General features: G+C 38.7%; 2 long non-coding RNA genes across 3 annotated transcripts in view; one reads left to right on the forward strand and one right to left on the reverse strand.

The window, feature by feature from the left end:
- Positions 1–3185, reverse strand: part of LOC123386496 — a 38031-nt gene extending 34846 nt beyond the window's left edge. The window contains exon 1 of the long non-coding RNA XR_006600423.1: positions 3056–3185. This is a non-coding gene — a long non-coding RNA (uncharacterized LOC123386496). The remainder of the gene's footprint in view (positions 1–3055) is intronic.
- A 90-nt stretch (positions 3186–3275) lies between these two features.
- LOC109501400 overlaps positions 3276–20223 on the forward strand; it is a 60405-nt gene continuing 43457 nt past the window's right edge. For both annotated transcript variants that reach the window (XR_006600430.1, XR_006600431.1), the window contains exon 1: positions 3276–3343. This is a non-coding gene — a long non-coding RNA (uncharacterized LOC109501400). The remainder of the gene's footprint in view (positions 3344–20223) is intronic.

Consider the following 20223-nt stretch of genomic DNA (forward strand, 5'->3'; position numbering starts at 1 on the left):
TTTTTAAGCAACTGTAACTTACAGCTATTGAAGAGTAAATATCCCATTGGTCACACATGGAGGTTAATGCTGTGTTAGAAAGCAAACTAAAAACAGCCTTCCAGGGGTGCCTGGGTGGCTCAGTTGGTTAAGCATCTGATTTGTGGTTTTGGCTCCGGTCATGATCTCATAGTTCCTAAGTGCGAGTCCGGCATTGGGCTCCACGCTGACAGCACAGAGCCTGCTTGGGATTTTCTCTCTCCCTCTCTCTTTGCCCCTCCCTTATGTGTAAATGGTCTCTCTCTCTCTTTCTCTCTCTCTCTCTCTTTCTCTCTCTCTCTCTCTCTGTCTCCAAATAAATACACTTCAAAAAAAATTTTTTTAAAGATCTTCCACCAACTCCATCACCATTGTTTCCCAACCCTCCCCACCCTCCCTTTCCATCATAAATATTTATACCTAGGTTCCAAGCCATGGTAACACACCAATGATGAGGAGGAAGCTAAATTGATATCTTTACCTTTGTTCTCCTGTTTTCAACCTGGTAGAAAACTCTGTCTCAGAATGGAAGCTTTCTGCATGCATCCAGTGTAAGAAATCATTTAAAAATCTACCATAAACATGACTCTCAGTGAAAAGTATTTGCTTCTGTTTAACATTTGAAATCATTACTTTTAAATTAAAATTAATGTTTTACATTGAATAGTAGTAGGCATCATGGCAGAAAATTAATCTGTCTGGGAAGATACTAAATACTGAAATAAATCCATACATGCTGTCTGGACTGCCCTGTGTACTCTATAGCACATCTTATGCATGTTTCTTGGGAATTATACATAAATGGTTAAAAGCAATGTTTTTTTTAATAAACCATCTTGTGGCAAGGACTTGCTTTCTATAGAGTGAAGAGTGTGCATGCATGAATGCTGTATTTGAATATAAACCTCATAGACCAGACTGCTGGATTCTCAGTGGTGTATCCAGGAAATATGCAGTTGGTTGGACCTTTTCTAATACTTTCCATTTTTATCAAAAGCAAAATCAAAGCAATTTTCAGTGCAAAACCAAATTCTAAACAACACCCATGAGAATTAGCAAAGCAACATTTCATCAGAAAATCACCTGCAGAATTTAGAATGCAATTTAGAATTACTAATTGGTGTGTTAAATGGATACATTCAGAAAGAGCTGAGGAGATGAGTCAACACTTCTGAAAGAACCATAATTTCAGGATTTCCTGAGAGAGGGCTCCAAATTATAAGTCTACCTAACACATTAGTGCATGGATTAGAGAAGTCAGTTCACCCAGACATTTGTTGTGTGCATAATTTCAAAAAGAATAAATACTACTTTGGAAATTGCTCTGGTTCATTTTGCCAAAAGTAACACCCTTTCTGGGCACATAGCCACTAGATATTTGCCCTGCTTTCTTTGTGACTATGGAACCTTGAAACATTGTTTGCAATTTTATCAAAGGATTCATTGAGTCAGAGGATAATCAGAGAGAACATATTAGCTATTAAAATGTAGCAAGGTGAGCCTGAGATTCCTTAGAAAAAAAGTTAGCTTTTATCTTAATACAGTCCACTTTTCATTTTTCACTATTTATTCACACTTGAATCCTATCATCTCACTACCTCAACTACCAGGCAACCATCATCTCTTTTCACCTCTATCTGCCCTACTGCAACAGCCCCCTAGATGGTCTTCTAGTCTCAATGTGGCTGAGTACAATCTGTCTTCCACCCAGTGGCCAGCATGAGCCTTCAAGAGCTGCTTAAACAGCAGAGGCTCCAAGGGCAGGAGAGGCAAATCCACACTGAGAGTAAGTATCCACCCTCTTGAAGACCAACCTCTACCCACCCAAGATGGGAAGGGTTTGATATAGTCATCACTATAGGACCTGTGGGTCCCTCTGTAGGGGTTCAACACTGGGGCTTGTTTCAGACACTCAGAGCAAGTGTGTCTGAAGCACACTTCCTAAGTGGGAGTTCATGCTATTGGACTCATCAGCAGCTTGTCTGTGCCACCGTGGTTACTCTGTTCACAATCTGCAGGGTGAGTCCTGGGTGGCAGATGACAAAATCGGCCAACTGGCCAAGTCATTTTGTCTACTTAGTTATTTGGTGCCTTTTCTAGGATGGCAGGTGCTTTCTGGTGGGCATTAATGTGTGATACAAGCATCTTCACACTCTGCCTATTCTGATTTGCCCATCCACATGCACCTCTCCCGGAATAGCTTGTCTCAACATCCCTGTCCTTTCCCTTCTAGGCCACTGCCCAGTAACCTGTGTGTATTCACATCTCAAGCAATGTCAGGTTCACCACTCAGTGCTCTGCCCATTGGAAAATTTTCCCCTTTCTACTGCTTTTAGTCACCCAAGAATGTGGCCGTAATGCAGCCCTTGTTCATTTTTGGCTTGCACTCACATACTGATCCAACTATCTGCAAAACGACCTTGAACATCCACTGCCTCTTTGAGCAGGCTCTATGCAATAGGTACACTGGTGCAGTGGCAGTAGGGGACAGGTGGATTAACTTAGCCCTGAAAGAAAATGGCAAATGGCTATTGCCCTTCTCACATGAACATAAAAAGTTTCTGATCCCTTTTCCTAATTGGAATGGAAAGAACACATCTTCCAAACCAATGGCAATCTGCCACATATCTGCAGCCTTATTAACCTGCTTTATTAGTAATGTCATAATTGACATAGTAGCTGCAATAGGTTGATACTTGGTTAAGTCCTTAATATACATCATCCTCCAGAATCTATCTGGTTTCTACAAGGGCCAGACTGGTGAATGAAATTGAGATATGATAGGAAATGCCACCTTTGCATCTTCTAGGTCATAATCTCTACCATCTACCCACAGTATCAGAGAAGCCCATTTGGCCTTCTTCATTATAAAAAAATCTTACTCTGCAGACCAGGAATACAATTTAGAGTTATTCCAGCTGTTAAGTATATCAGTTCTAATTGTGCATCAGGAACTAGGGAATGATATTAGGTACATCCATGAATCCAAGGAGCCCACTGTAAGCTGGACTTTAGCTAGGACTCATTTATTTTTTACCTGGTTTCCTCAGGACCCCACACTGAATGGGGGCTATAATGATTTTTTGAGTCTCTGGTTATCAATGTCAACTCAGACTTAGCTCTTGAAAGTTTCTGTTGTTTTCCTTTTTCCACAGTGTATGGTCAACTGAATAAATGGCTATTGGTCCCTTTGGGGAAGAAGTAGGGGACTGTCAAAGAATATACGTTTATGATGTCACAGGATCCTACTGGGCCTGGCTACCTCTTAGGTAAAAGGGTTCCAGAACTGAAAATGCATTCAGGTGTGGGGACTGAGCAACAAATGGTGAGTTTTATTGCAGTAATTGCTCTCACGCTTTTACTTTTCCATTCTTTTTTCTTCTTTGGAAATTATAGATAGTAAGCAGTGCCTTGGTTGACTGCTGTCTAAGGCAATGGTCAGCAAAATATAGCCAAATTTACCTCTGGCCTACCACCTGTTTTTGTAAATAAAGTTTTATTGGAACATAGTCATGTTTAGGCTTTTTATTTTTGCCCCTACCATCTGCCAGGGAAGCTCAGGCATTTCTACTTTGCTAAGATTTGACCACCATTTCTTCCAGGCTTTTAAAAGCCACCTCAGAAATGACTTTGTTCCATCCACTGAGTCTTTCTTATTAGGATGATAAATCCCACATCCTGAGAAAATGTCCCGAGATCAATGAATAATTGCTTATCCAGCTTTACATTCTATCCTCCTCGATCAAATATCCTCGGAATATAATCCCAGGAGAACTTTCCTTGCTCTTGACAGTACTGGGTGATAGTTGTCTTCATTCTTTAGGTGTATAGTTTCTTTCTTGCCCTATCAGTATCTACCCTCACCACAGCAGCATTATTCTGGTATTTAAACCTAATTATTCATCTGGCAGTAAGAAAGAAGATGGGGACAGCTCCTAAGGTGGGGGGCACATATGCCTTGTGGGGAGGAGGATTCTGCAGCATCTTCCAGCCTGGCTTAAGTGTCAGCCCTTATTGGGGAAAGGTAGACTCCCGGTGCATGGTACATGCCCAGAGGGTGGGGCTGTGGGTGTTGTAAAGTCAACATCATCAGGGACATCCATCCAGGTTTCTCTGTGTTAAAGAAGTACTTTAATGTCTTGGAGCTCTACCATTCTCAAAATTAAGTCTTAGCTTTGTCTTTTGGTTATGCCTGCCCTTCAGCTATAGGTAATAAGGACCTCTTTATATACTACCACCATTACCACTGGAAGCTCTATGGGTCTCACACTTGGCTATTGAGTGCATGTTAACAGCTCTCAGTCTCTCATTAATCTTTTCAGGGAGTCCATACACCTAGTGTCAACCAACCAATCGGGCTGTCTTTGTAGGCACTGTCCTCCTACTTCCAAATGCTATATCATTATACCTAACACAGCATTTGCCTCCATAGGGACATTTTCAAGGGTCACCATCAGGGAAATATTTAGCAACTGATTTGCATCTTATGCTAGGGAGCAGACATGTGTGCTCTATGCCAAAGAGTAGCTGAGCTAATTCTCTGCCTTCATCTTGCTGTCTGTTTTCTCAGACCACTCTTGGTACCACTTGTGTTAATCCAGACCTTCTGAGAAACAGACATTAAAACAGGGTTAAAAAATGCAAGGGTTTTATTGAGGAAGAAGCCTGTGAGAAAAGGATTGGGGAGAGAGCTAGAAAAGCCTGGGAAATATGTCAAACTCCGAGGCAAGAGTGAACCCAAGTGAAGGAGAGAGAGAAAAGGTTGAGTGGATTGCCCTCAGAGTTGTGCAGTCTAAACAAGCTCAACAAAGATGACAAGGATTCCTTGACTTTAAAATGGCCAAAAGAGGAGTTCCACATCTCCCAGAAATGAGTCTTCTTCGGTATGTCCCCCACTCTCAGTCCTTGATTAGGGAGTTGCCTGTGGGAGGCATCCTCTGGCCCAAATGAAACAATGGATTTCAAAGGACAGCATCTGGGGCCCTGGGTCAATTATTCTCCCTGTAATAGGAGGTCCATGAGGCACATTTTCCCATTTGCCATATAGATTTAATATAATTTCAATTAAAATCCTATTGGTATTTTTTGATGAGGTGATTCTAAAATGTACATGGACTTAGAATGGACTTAGAATACCTAAACAATTTGGGGGGAAGAACAAAGCTGGAGGAAACACATAACCTAATTTCAAGACTTACTGTAAAGCTACAGCAACCATATGTACATATAAATCAATGAAACAGTATACAGTCCAAAAGTAAATGCATGCCTATATGGCATATTTTTTAAAGGTGAAAAGATAAAGTGGAAAGGATATTCCTTTTAATAAATGATGCTGGAACACTTGGATATTGATATGCAAAAAATAAACTTGGACTCCTACATCAAACCACAGATCAAAAGTAACTCAAAATAGACCATGGATCTAAATGTAAAATCAAAAAATATAAAATTATTAGAAAATAATCTGAGACAATATATATAACTTGGGTTAGGCAAAGATTTCTGAGCACATACAAATCAGAAGATATAAAATAAAAATTTAATAAATAAGACTTCATCAAAACTAAAGACTTTTTACTTTTGAGAATACATTACTAAGAAAATGAAAAGGCAAGAAATATATTGGGGAAAATATATCTGGAATATATTTAGAACATATAAAGAGCTCTTACAATTCAATAATTAGGCAGGGGTGCCCATGTGGCTCAGTTGGTTCAGTGTCTGACTCTTGGTTTCAGCTTAGGTCATGATCTCACAGTTTTGTGAATTCAAGCCCTGCATTAGGCTCTGTGCCAACAGTGAGGAGCCTGCTTGAGATTCTCCCTCTTTGTCTACTCCTCCCATGCTCACCCTATCTCTGTCTCTCTCAAAATAAATAAATAAAAGAAAATAATAAGAAGGCATAAGTCCAATTTTAAAAGGGGGGAGGGTGCAAAAGTTTCAACTGGACACTTCATAAAAAAGACATATAGATGACAAATAACATGAAAATATGCTTAATATCATAAAACCATTGAAAAATACAAAATAAAACCACAATAATATATTAATACATATGCACTAGAATGCCTGAAATGAAAAAGACTCACAATACCATGTGTTACCAAGAGAACAAAACCACTGGAGTGCTCATGTATTGCTGGTAAAATGCAATCATTTTTTAATACAGTTGAACATGCACTTAACATAGGCACTTAATAAGTTGGTAGTTTCTTAATACAGTTAAACATTCACTTAACATATGACCCAATAATCCCACTCATATATTTGATAAGATAATGGAAAATATATGTTCACACAAAGATGTAAATTGTGTTTGTAGCAGCTTCATTTGTAATGGCCACAAACTGGAATCAATTTATATTTTAGCATATTTGTATATACACATAATGGAAATACTACTTAGCAATAGAAAGGAATGAACTGCTGATATACTCAACAACATAGACAAACCTCAAAAAGATTATGCCAAGTAAAAGAGTCCAGATACAAAAGACTGTATGATTCTTTTTATACAAAATTCTAGAAAGAGCAAAATGATAGTAGCTGACCAATGTTTTCAAAGAGTGGGGTTGGGGAATAGAGATTGCTTGAAAAAGAGAACTAGGGAACTTTTAATGTTCTATATGCCATCAGGGTGATCGTTACACAGCTCTGCACATTTGTCAAAACTCACTGAATTTTATACTTAAAACTGGCCAGTTTTGTGTATATAAATAATACCTCAATAAGGTTGATTTTAAAAAGTAGAAGAAAAGAAAATAATGACAGGAATATAAAATGGAACCTGGAATAAGATAAGAAAAATTGACTTACTTAATGGACCATAAATTTGGTTTTAAGGCTCCTAACTGCTACCTTGAAGATGGAAATTCATTCATTTACAAAATTTATTGGTCTTGTTTCCAAGACCAAATAGGAATTTTCCTCTTTACATAAAGTGGACACCATTTGGAATAAGAACAAATTACTGTAGTAAACTCAACAAAGAGTCTGAATTGAACTGTCTTTCATATAGACCCATTATACAGGCAATCCAGTAAAGCAATTTGGGGGAACAGTCATTAAAATTCTGTGTTAATAAACAGTTCTTTACTGAGCTGTCTTAATGCATGGTAAGATTTTAGAATATTTAAGTATATGAGGTACTGTGTGACTTCTAATTATTTTTCCTAAATATGATGGTTTTTTTTCAATAAGATTTTTAAAACATTGGCAATGAGCTCAAGGTTCCATTTCTTGGCATCAGCAGTGATTCAGGCTACTCAATGCTGCCAGTGACCACAGCCTCCCCCAATACTTGAACAGGTCATTGAGCCAGAAGTAGATGTAACCTCTTTGTGGAAGCCAACAGCTCTAAAAGAGAAGAGTCTGCTAGTTTTATACCTTAAGCAATATTCTTTTGCATTTCACATGAGAAATATACAGGAGTTAGTGGCTTTTAGCTGTTACCTTCTCTGCAGAGACTGACAAGATTGAGTCAATTGTTTTTATGAGGTTCAAATATATCAAAAAATAAAGATATGCCAGAACAAGGCTGTAAATACTGTGACTAATTTAAGTGTTAATAACCAATAACTTATTATGAATTAGTAGTAGTTTGTAAATCTTGTCCATGTGTCTGTGTGACTGTATGTTTACTTTTGTTTGGAGATAATGTCAGAAATTTACAATGAAGCGCTTTTTGAACAGGATATCCTAGACAAATGTCCCTCTTGCAGTCATCCACTCCACCCCACATAGCTTCTGTCCTTCTAGGATAAGATATTTAATTACAGCCAGCAAAATCCTGAGAAAAGAGAATGAATAATTTTCTCTTAATGCCAAGAACTCTTCTAAATGCTTTACGTGTATTAACCCATTCTCTTTTCATAAGTGTTGTGAAAATGAGATTATAATTATGAGATAAATACCATTGAGATGAGAAAATTAAGGTACAGAGTAGTTAGTAACTTGTCAAAGATCACTGCTACTAAATGGGAGAAGGAGCTCTGAAGTCCACATTCTTAACCATTGCATTACAAGTTGAATCAATGTAAAGTGGCCAGTTGTCAATCATTTGTGATCTACAAAGTGAGCAATTTCATATGGTTCAGCTTAGTATAATGCTGAGATTGACTCAAGCCACGTTCATATGAGCACACATATATGGGACACATTTGTTTCAATTGCCACTCAAGAATACGCATCGACCTTTTATCTGAATTTGGCAAATACAGTATTTATAGCAGAGTGCTTTTTGCTCCAGGACAAAGATATTTTAAAATTCATATCTCCTTTGTGAAGAGGTAGGAGGCAGAATAAAGCTGGTGAGGGCTTAACAGAAAGAAAAACTTTCTAATGACTAGAGCTGTCAAAGATGGGCTGATGGCCACTATAGCCAGTGGTGGGAACTTCTTCCCTGAGAGGCACACTCAGAGGTGGAGCATACTATCAGCCACAATGTTTTCTTTCTTGTTTGCTTTTTGTTCCGGTTCAGCCAGGGCAGGAGGTGAGCATCTAACCCTGCTCGTGCAGGATGTGGCAAGCTTGTCTGCTGGCCACGGCACTGTGGATGCTCTAATTTTTATCCCAGAGGTCAACACTTAGAAATCAAAGCCAAGGGGACTCTACTGAAAAACAGGGAGGTTCTTTTTGCTCCAGTTGAAAATTTTTGTAATTTATAAAAGAGTTGGAGAGAAATAATGCTTAAAAAAATCCTTAAATTGCATAACATAGTCTTATAAAGACAAGTTCCTTTCTGGCCGGCAACAGCTCATTAACCACCTCTGATTCCTGTCTCCATGGACAAAGCCCATGGAGTTCTTTAGATGCTCAGCATTGGGATTTAGTAGAACTGAAATTGCTGTCAATTGACACCCTCTAGAAGGGTAATATGATTATGACCACTCCCTTGATCTGCATTTTATTGATTCACAGTGCTTACCTGTGTTCACCTTGATAAAAGGGACAAACCCAGACCTGCTCTCAGCAGTCAAGCCAAACCTGAATAGCCCTGACCTTAGATGGAAGTCAAAGTTACAGCTCAGATTCCACCAACAGGTTCAAATTGGCTCATCCTGACTAATAGGATGAACAATGCCTGGAAAAACAAAATCAAACTGTCCTTGAGGCTGCACAGAAAAACATGGAGCACTTCTGCATGGTAGAAATTTTTTCTTCCTTCCACACCATGTCTCAGTTTCCCTGAGAGAGGCGAGGATAGCAAGTGTCCCATTTGCTGTGAAATTTGGTTTTACTGATTACAACTTGTAATGATCATTCGGCTCAGTGGATCAGATCTTACTTTTCCAAAAGCCATTTTATGTGGGCACTAATGTGTTTGTCCCTCGCTTATCCTGATCAGTGGGGCATTCAGTTATAAGAATCAGGTTGAAAATAATGTCTTTGATTTTCCTTTGCTGTTTCAAAAGGGAGGAGAGATTGTCTGAAGTCCTCTGAGTGCTCCCTGATGGTGTGGGGGACCCTGGGACAGCTGGGGTGGAGAGGTCCTAGTTTCAACCACTAATCACTTGATTGGCCAGGTAGGATGCTCTGCATGCCCAGGCCTTTGAAAATGTGTCTCAGCCATGAGCCACGTGGCCTACCCCTCCAGAATGTCATCCTGTTTGGGGGTTGCTCTTGGATCTCTGGAGCCAAGATAAGGGTTAGATGCCCATCACTGCCTGTCCAGTTTAGTCCTATCAGAGGCCGATACACTTATCACTTTCTGCCCATTACCCTTTCTCTGTGCTTATAGATCCTGAACAGAAGTAGCAGACAAGAGACCCCCACCCAACAGAAGCAATTAAGAGCAGGACAGCAGGACCTGTCCATCCTGGGCTCCTCCCTGGGCCCCTCTGCATGGCTCCATGCGGGCTGTGTTCTCACCTCCTAAGCGCTGGGAAAAGGCTGCTCTTCTTGACTGCCAGGGCCCAGGATCCAGGGCCCATGCAATGTGTCTCCATTCCCCTGTATCACCTTGCTCCTCCACCCCCAGTGTTTGCAATAATAATTTCTGGTTCCCTGGATTGGCTCTACTTTGCAATATATTATTCACTCTCTTCTTCAAATTCTCCCTTAATATAGTCCATGCTCAAGGCTGCTGTCAAGTCTTTATCAGAGGATAATTTTCAGATGTTAAGAGAAAAAAAAGACCTATGGAAAATTCCTTTCCCTGCTCCCAGTCAGGTCAAACAGAGTTCTTGATAAGGGAAAACAGGAAATATTAAACTGATGCCAGCCATCATCTTAAAATAAAGGCCAAGAGTAATAATTCCTTTGTGTTGGTGCATGTATATATTTTTGTCATCAAAAGAAACTGTCAAGCCCTAAACACCCTGCCTTTGTATGTATACAACTGGCCTGGCCTGGAGGCTGGATCAGAGATTACATTCCGTAAGATCACACCAATACTTCAATAACTACATCTTTTCACATCCAGATCACATTAGAAACCCATTTGCTTTACTCAAAAGAAGTGTGAGATATTCAGTCCTGAGTCTTCAGTTATTATTGGCATTCGTACATGACTGGGCATAGGAACTTAAGTCTCTGCTCTTGTCATCACACATTTATGCACATTTTGAACTGTGATTTTTACTTTTTAACCTGAGGCTCTTCAACTTTCCTAAAGGGAGAAATCCAGATGATAACACCAGACCTTATGCTATCATATTAGCTATATAAAGGAAACAATAGGGAGTGAGAATAAATGAAATAACCAAAGCCAGGTGAGATAATTAAAACCATCTTAATCCTTTCACACTGAGGGAGGGATGTCAGCCCCTTTCTTTTTCTTCTTCTTTTTTTAACAGTGTAAGCTTCAGCTCTTATTTCATTTCAAACAGCTCTCCCCATCAGTGCTTGTTTTACAGATGTGAATCCGTGGAATGAATTAAGTTTTGCTCAAGGCATTTAGTATAGTAATAATGTGCTTCTCAGAGGAAGGAAAAGAAAGGGGAAAAAATTAGCAAAGAGCATCCACCCTACATGCTAGATCTGTAATGAAATCTAAAGATGCTGAGAGAAAAGCACCCCTTAACCAAAGCAGATCTATTTATAATCACATTTAGACATTATCACTGAACCCCACCGGAAAGGGGAGGAAGAATCACTGTCAAAAATCATTTGAAGTATAAAAGTGAAATGAAAGTCATTCTTTTTTTTTTTTTAAATTAATTTATTTATTTTGAGAGAGAGCGCACAAGTGGGAGAGGAACAGAGAAAGGGGAAGAGACTCCCAAGCAGGATCCACACTGTCAGCGCAGAGCCCAATGTGGGGCTCAAACTCACGAACTGTGAGATCATGACCTGAATCTAAATCGAGTCGGACTCAACCGAGCCACCCAGGCGCCCCTGAAAGTCTTTTAATGGTTGTTCTGAGATGTGGAAAAGGAAGGGAAGGGTAAAGAACAGTCATTAAGGGACGCTGATAGAGAAAGTTACCAAACGGGTGTGAGATCCCAGGTATGTGACACCATGGAAGACCCATCATGAAGAAGGAAAGCCACAGAGCTCAGAGCCCCAGGTGGATGATGGTGCATTTATCTTTAATGGCCCTGTAGTGTAAGGGAAGAGCAACCCAAATCAAAATACATCAGGTTGAGCCCTGGCTCCGCCTCATTTATTGAAAGAGAAGAGTTAGCCCTGCACCAGCTGTCGCAGAGGACTATGCCAGCCATGCAATGACACAAACAATCTGAGTCAGCTTTGCAAAGGCTGAAGATAGAGAGCATTAAGGTAGCCTGAAGTTGCGCTCAAGCAACTATGATTTTTTTCATTAAGTTTGGGCAATCTTTCTTGGCACACTCTCTCAGAACAGAAAGTAGAAGATAGAAAATAGTGCTTTATTGGAGAGTAGCAGAAGGATGGAGAGAAGAGATTTTTGTTGTTTTGGTTCTCAAACACTTCAGAGTACTTCGATAGATTTGTTTTTTTTTTTTTTAATGAAAAGTTCAAAGAGAGGAAGCTAGAGTCATTTTGCAAGATATCTGGCCACATTTTTTCCTCTGTGTAAAATCTCACAGTGGCTTCCCCATACCTTCAGAAAAAATTGAAATTTCTTAAAAAGGTATCCATGGCACAAAGTAGATATCCTACTTCAGTTAAATGAGTAAGTGAAAAACTGATACCACTGACCACTAATATGTGGTAACAACATAATAAATATGAAAAATGAAAGACTATTGATAATACTGTAGTCTGCCCTGAGCCTAAGACAGTTTTCTTTGTTTAAATGGAAGATTAACATAGCTTACACAGATGCTAAGGACTCTCCAGAGCAAAAATGAGTATTTCTTTTTGATTAATTAACAGGATTTAAAGAGAATTTACAAGATGACACCTCATACTTAGTGCCTCCATCTTATTTCATACATAATCCCTCAAAAATTATCAGGTAGATGTATTATGGGTCTTTCCCTTGGTTTGAGAAACTACCTATATTACCCCTTTAAGTTCTTACGTTTCTATAAAAGCTGACCAATCAGAGTTCCAGCCCATTAGGAGACCAAAACTGATTTGATAAACTCACTTAATGGAGGTAATAATGGATGGTAATGCCTAAAGTAATGTGAAGAAATCCCAAAGAGGATCATCCTGGTGTGTATTAATCAGATCCCAGGAAACAAAAAGGAAAATTGCCACCTTGACAGCCAAGGATGAAGGAGGGTGCATGATTCTCTCTTTTAAGTTGGAAAAGGGGAAGATTCAGGATAGTTAGTCCTCAGAAATAAAAAGAGAGCAAAAGAGAGGTAGGAACCATACAGACCATATGAGGACTCTGTGAAAACCCTGGATTATCCCCTTATTTGTACTTTTGTGTCATTATTTCCCCAGTTTGTTTCTCCTGGTGGCTGGCTAACAACACCCAAAAAACTTAAATTTTAAGAAGTCTATGCTTCTATTCATAACATATGTCATCTTTAAACATATTAAAACATAGATATTTGGAGGGAAAATCACAAGTTGGGAAGCGGTGGAGAGTGGTTCATCAAATAGCCCTGTCTCTCAAAATTTCATCTTCCTCTGGGAGTTGTATCTTTCTTCTATCATCACACACTCTGTAACACAGCTTCACTCACAGAACCTTTCTTTTGGCTTCCCTTTATACAGCTGAAAAAAGCCTGGACTGTACTAAAGGAGAGAAAAGGAAAATTAATATTTATAATATACTATTCAAGAAGACTAAAAACACCCCAACACACAAAATGTGTGAAATAGTCACCCAAAGAGACAACCTTCTAGAAAGATCTGATTTGAGCAAAGAGTGGGGGAGATTATAGCTACCCAAAATGGGTATATGTATTTACAAGACAATAAAAACCTTGAGAATACTGTCTTATTTCTGAAGGACTAGCTTCATTTCCTTATATCTAAAACAAGGGAATTGTTCTTCTGCTAATAACAAAAACAAAAACAATAACAATAACAACAAAACACATTAAAAAAACAAAACAGAGATTCATATACAATTAGATCTTAAAGCCTATTCCCCCACATTAACCAGACATAGCAGATGGAGTTGCCTTTTGCACATTCCCCGAGAACTCCCTTTCTTTTTTTTTTCAACGTTTTTTTTTATTTATTTTTGGGACAGAGAGAGAGACAGAGCATGAACGGGGGAGGGGCAGAGAGAGAGGGAGACACAGAATCTGAAACAGGCTCCAGGCTCCGAGCCATCAGCCCAGAGACTGACGCGGGGCTCGAACTCATGGACCGTGAGATTGTGACCTGGCTGAAGTCAGACGCTTAACCGACTGCACCACCCAGGCGCCCCATGAGAACTCCCTTTCTAATCAATGTTTGCTTTAACCTTTCTCAAATCTTTCCCCTTTATTTTTCCCTAATATTTCCCCTATTATTTTTCCATAATAGTTTCCATGTTCAGCTGAACTGGTTCCAAATGTATAGAGAGGGGCCACAGTGCTATCTGTGCCAGCCTTCCTCCAATCTGTACTGACTTTATTGCGGCTACCTGAAAGGTGTGTAATTGGAGGGCAGAATGAAGAGATCTCTGCCCTTCCTGGATGTATGTCCTCTTCACTTTGCCATGGTGCCTAAATGATGAATTTACTCTACTTTGGACTGATAAACTAAATGCCCTGGTAAAGTGTAGGTGGGTTCCTGCCAGGGAAGCGCTGTGGGCTTTTGTTACTAAATGCCAAAGCCACATCTCAACCTAAGTCTACTTCCTGGACTATCTTTTTACCTTTTCAACAGTTTCCAGGTACTCATCATTTACTTTTATTCATTCATTCAGCAACAGATATATTAAGGAGTGTTTGCTTAGCAGTCTGCCCTAAGGATGCATTGGTGAAAAAGACCGGTGCTTCTTGCCCTTTAGAGATAGGTAGACGTTATGCAGCTGATTACACACAATTATAATTACTATTAATTTACCCATTCAGTAATTATACATCAAGTACCTACTCTGTACTAAGCACAATGCTCATTGCTGGGAATGTAATAGGTGAAAAAGACGTCACATTCTGTACCTTCATGAAATCTGTAGCCTGATCAAATATAACACAAGAGAATATAAAACTGAATGTGTGGTAAGAGATACAAAGGGTGTACAGTTTTATGACAGACTATAATTATATATATATATATATATATATATATATATATCTGTAATTGGAAAAATTGGCTTCATCTGGGATATTACAGAAAGGCTTCCATGAAGAAATGAGTGGGCTGAGAATCTGAAAGAGTCATGTCTAAGAGGGAAGGTGGTTCCAGTTAAAAGAGGTAGCTTACGCAAATTCCCGTTAGAAAGGAATGTGGTAGGGGCACATAAGTGGCTCAGTCGGTTAAATGTCCGACTTCAGCTTAGGTCATGATCTCGGTTTGTGAGTTCAAGCCCATGTCAGGATCTGTGCTGACAGCTCAGAGCCTGGAGCCTGCTTCAGATTCTGTGTCTCCCTCTTGCTCTCTGCCCCTCCCCTACTTGCACTCTGTCTCTCTCTCTCTCAAAAATAAATAAACATTAAAAAATTTAAAAATTAAAAAATAAAAAGAAAGAAATGTGATAGGGAGCTGTGTGGTAGAGATGGAATGGAAGAGAATTGGTTGCATAAACAGGTATTTAAGAAGTAAAATTCCAAAGAACTTGGTTGTTTAGATACAACCAACTTGGATACACAAATGAAAAAGATGACTCAAGTTCCTTATTATCACAACTGAGAAGGTGCTGGAGCCATTCACACAGATAACAAACACTGGAACAAGAGTGGTTTGAATGGAGACATAGGTGTTGAGCTTCAGACCTCACCTGGATTTGGCAGGTGAGGTTTTGGAGCATTCAAGGTCAACATAGTTCTGAAAACATTGAATTTGAGGAGCCCATAGAATCACCTATACCTGTAAGATGTTTCAGGTAGAAAGTCCAATACACAGGTAGGCAAAGCTATACCTAATCTGATTCTTGTCAGGAAGCCTCATAATCTTCTGAAAATGAGAGAGGATGGAAGGCCTGTGGGGGGCTGCTCTGAGTCCATATCACGTTCCCATCTCCCATTCACCTCCCTGTCTTCCCCTGGAGGCTGTCATGAGATAATTTCCCATCACCTCCAGGGTTCTGTCAAGGTAGGAGTCTTCCTGTCTTGCCCCCCTCAGAATATACCTCCAGAATACAAACCTACTTAGCTGTAGTCTAAATTTGGCTCCTCAGCAATGGAGTATCCCATTACTCATGGTGTTGGCATCAGCCCATTTTGTTTCAGTACTGGCCTGTGTGGTGTGTTGGACAAGGATTACAGGAAACTAGCACCTTTGGCTGCTCTCTCTTTCTGTAATGAACTGTCTCCTTCTAAAAGTAGCTCATTGTATCTTTACTGGTTCAATCAGTAAGGGTTTGGCTTTAGCATTGCCTTTTGACAAAACCAAGAAAAGACATGAGAGTGAATAGATTTGCAAGATATCAGTCGGTTGTTAGGATTTTAGTTTCTGATGTATGACTCAAATGTAGAAAAGTGCACATAACTTAGAAGCATAGAGTGGTGATTTTTTACACATGTGTATGCCTGCACCCACTCTGTAGGTCACAACATAGAACATATCCAGCACCTGGCTGATCCAGATGTAACTGTGGTTCTTATCTCTGTCACCACAGATTAGCTATGCTTGGTTTTGAAACTTTATACAAATGGAATCCTACAGCATCGAATCTCTCGTGTCTATATTCTTTCAGTCTACATTATATCAGTGAGGTTTATCCATTTTGTGCCTAGTAGAAGTAATTTGTTATTTCTCATCTTTTATTGTATTCCACTGTATTAAATGTATCACAATTTTTTGGTCCATTCAACTGTGATGGATGTTTTATGTTTTGCTCCCAGCTTTTAGTGATTAAAAACATCATTGTTATAAAGATTCCAGTACATATCTTTTGGTGGGCACAAGTATTCATTGGATATACATCTAGGAGTGTAACTGGGTAACTAGCTTACTAAGTAAAAGGTTAGATGATAGGTAAATAGATGATGATGTTAGGTAGATAGATTAGATGATAGATAGATAGATAGATAGATAGATATCCTTACTAGGGTCTGTCAAACAGTTTCTCCAAAGTAATTGCGTTAATTTATACTTTTACCAGCTAAATGTATGGGAGTGCCAGTTATTCCACATTCTTTTCAACACTTGAGATTGTAAGTCTTTTAATTTAAGCCATTCTGATATGAGCATCATGGTATCTTATTTTGGTTTCAATTTGTATTTTCCTGATGAGTACTGATTTTAAACACCTTTTCATATATATATACATATATATATATATATGTATATATTTAATTTTTAATTTAATTTAATTTAATTTTTCTCAACTTTATTTATTTGAGAGAGACAAAGACAGGCTGAGTGGGGAAGGGGCAGAGAAAGTGGGAGACAGAATCCCAAGCAGGCTCTGTACTGTCAGCAGGAAGCCTGACATGGGACTTGAACTCATGAAACAGTGAGTTCATGACCTGAACCAAAACCAAAAGTCAGATGCTTAACCAGCTGAACCACCCAAGCACCTCTAATTTTTTTTTTACTTTTAGAGAGAAAGAACATGTGAGTGGGGGAGAGGGGTGGGGGATGGGGGGTAGAGAGAGAGAGAGAGGAAGGGAGAGAGGGAATTTCAAGCAGACTCCACACTCAGCATGGAGCCCAACACAGGGCTGATCCCATGACCTTGTGGTCATGACCTGAGCAGAAATCAAGAGTTGGATGCTCAACAGACTGAGCCACCCAGACATGACGTATATATACATCTTTATATACGTATATAAATATACGTATATAAATATACATATATACGTATATAAATATATATATATAAATATATATTTTTTAATTTGGGTATTCTCTTTTGTGAAGTGCATGTTCAAAGTATTTTGCACATTTTCAATTTAGTTGCCAATCTTTATCCTATTATCAGTGGAAGTTACATACACATAACAGACACATGTCTTTTGTTGGATATCTTCTTCCACTCAGTCATTTTCTTCTTTACTTCTTAATGTAATCTTTCTCTGAATAGAGGTTTTTATTCTTTTTTTTTTTTTTAAATACAATGATGCAAGTGGTTCCTTTTTTTTTTTCAACGTTTATTTATTTTTGGGACAGAGAGAGACAGAGCATGAACGGGGGAGGGGCAGAGAGAGAGGGAGACACAGAATCGGAAACAGGCTCCAGGCTCTGAGCCATCAGCCCAGAGCCCGACGCGGGGCTCGAACTCATGGACCGCGAGATCGTGACCTGGCTGAAGTCGGATGCTTAACCGACTGCGCCACCCAGGCGCCCCGAGGTTTTTATTCTTAATAAAGTGCAACTCACCAACTTCCACTTATTAAATTGTTTTCTATTTAAAAAACCATTGCCTACTTGAAAGTGAAGAAGTATTAGCTTATGTTTTCTTCCAGAAGATTCATGATTTAATCTTTTGTGTAATAAGTCTATAAGCCACCTCTAATTTATTTATGTGTATGGTTTGGGTAGGAATCAGAGTTCATTTTTTCTCCTGTATGGATATCTAACTGACCTTCCTATTTAAAAATACCATTCTTTTCTTACAGAATTGTAGCTGCACAGTGGTCATAAATCTGATATGACCATCTAGAAATGGCTGTTTCTGGCTCTCTCTTCTGTCCCACTGGTGTATGGATATATCCTTGTGCCATGTCATGTTTTCAATAAGCTTCGTAGACATTCAGCAAACTTGTTTGAGTAAAACAAGAACTTTGTTCTCCTTCCTCAAGATTGTCATGGTTGTTCCAAGTCCTTTGTATTTCCAGATACAGTTTGGAATAGTCTTGACAATTACTAAAATGAAGAATTTCCTAGGAAACCATTGAATCTTTAGACCAATCTGGGGGGAAGTGATATCTTAAAAATATTGAGTCTACCAATTTGTTAATATGGTAAAGCTCTCAATTTTTAGGTATTCTTTAACTTTTCTTAGCAATATTTTGTAGTAAAAATTGAAAAATGTAGGCGTGTCTTTCCCTCCCTCCCTTCCTTCCTCCCTCCCTTCCTTCCTTCCTCCCTCCCTCCCTCCCTTCCTTCCTCCCTTCCTCCCTTCCTTCTTTCCTTCCTTCTTTCCTTCCTTCCTTCCCTTCCTTCCTTCCTCCTTTATTCCTCCCTTCCTTCTTTTCTGTATATATTTATGTATTTATTTTTGCAATTTTATTGTTTGCTTTTAATGTCAAGGCTGTGCTGGCCTAATAAAAATGGTGAGAAGTATTCTTTTTCTATTCTCTGGCCATGTGTGTTTAAATTTAGTATTGTTTCTTCCTTTATTATTTGGAAACATTATTCACCAAAACAGACTGGGCCTGGAGTTTTCTTTGTGTTTAGTTTTTAATTATAGATCTACTAGAGAACAATTTGGTTTTTAAATTTTCTACTTATGTCACTTTTGATAAGTTGTGTTTTTGTAGGAATTTATGTATTTTATCTAATTTTAAAAATTAAAAATTATTTATAAAAGCCCCATATTATTTAAAAAAATAGTGTTTATTTATTTTTTAGAGAGAGATAGTGTGCAAGCAGGGGGAGGGCAGAGAGAGAGAGAGAGAGAGAGAGAATTTGAAGCAGTCTCCAGGCTCTGAGCTGTCAGCACAGAGGGTCGACATGGGGCTTAAACTCACGAATGGGTAAATCATGACCTGAATTGAAGTTGGACACTTAACTGACTGAGCCACTCAGGTGCCACTAACCCTATATTACTTTTTAACATCTGTAGAACCTATATTTTTGTCCTCCTTTTGAGTTCTAAATACAATTAATTTGTGTTTTTGTCCATGATTTTCAAAATCAATCTTCCTAGGGGGTTGTCAATTTTGTTAAACTTACAAAGAACTATTTATAAAATAATTCTGCTGTCATTTGTGTTATTGTCTTCAGATATAATATATCCCTCTTTTTCCTAGTTGGTATAAAAACTTAGGTTTCCAAACTTTATTTTGTAAATTGTGAATTCAGAACTAGAAATTTTTTTTCTGACTCCTGCTTTAACTGCACCCACAAGTTCTCATATTTTTATTATCATCCAGCTGAAAATACTTTTTAATTCCACTATGAGGTCTTCATTGCACATGAATTATTTAGAAATGTGTCACTTAATTTTCAAACGTTTGGTGATTTTCCAATTAACTTTTTTGTTGTTTATTTTTAAGTCACTATTATGTAGTCCAAGACTTTTCCATACAATTTAAATTCTTTTGTGTTTTGAAGAAATTTCTTTGTGACCAAGCACATGGTCCATTGTGGTGAGTGTTTCATGTGTCATAAAAGAGAATGGTTTTGCTGTTGTTACATGTAATCTTAATTTTTTTTCTGTCTTAATTAATCATGTTGGTCAAGGGACTCCTGGGCAGCTCCATCGGTTAACCTTCTGACTGAGGCTCAGGTCATGATCTCACAGCTCATGAGTTCAAGCTCTGCATTGGGCTCTGTACTGACAGCTTGGAGCCTGAAGCCTGCTTCAGATTCTGTGTCTCCATCTCTCTCTCTCTCTCTCTCTCTCTCTGTCCCTCCCCTGTTTGTTCTCTGTCTGTCTCTCTCTCTCTCTTTGTCTCTCTATCTCACAAAAATAAACATTAAAAAAAAAACATGTTGGTCAAATCTTTCTATATCTTTATATTTTTGTCTATTGGATTCTATCAGTGAGAATCCACAGAGAGAAGAGTGTTAAAATATTCAATGATGAGTGAGAAAGCATCTACTTCTTTTTAA

Source organism: Felis catus, chromosome B4, assembly GCF_018350175.1.
Source record: "Felis catus isolate Fca126 chromosome B4, F.catus_Fca126_mat1.0, whole genome shotgun sequence".
NCBI lineage: Eukaryota > Metazoa > Chordata > Mammalia > Carnivora > Felidae > Felis > Felis catus.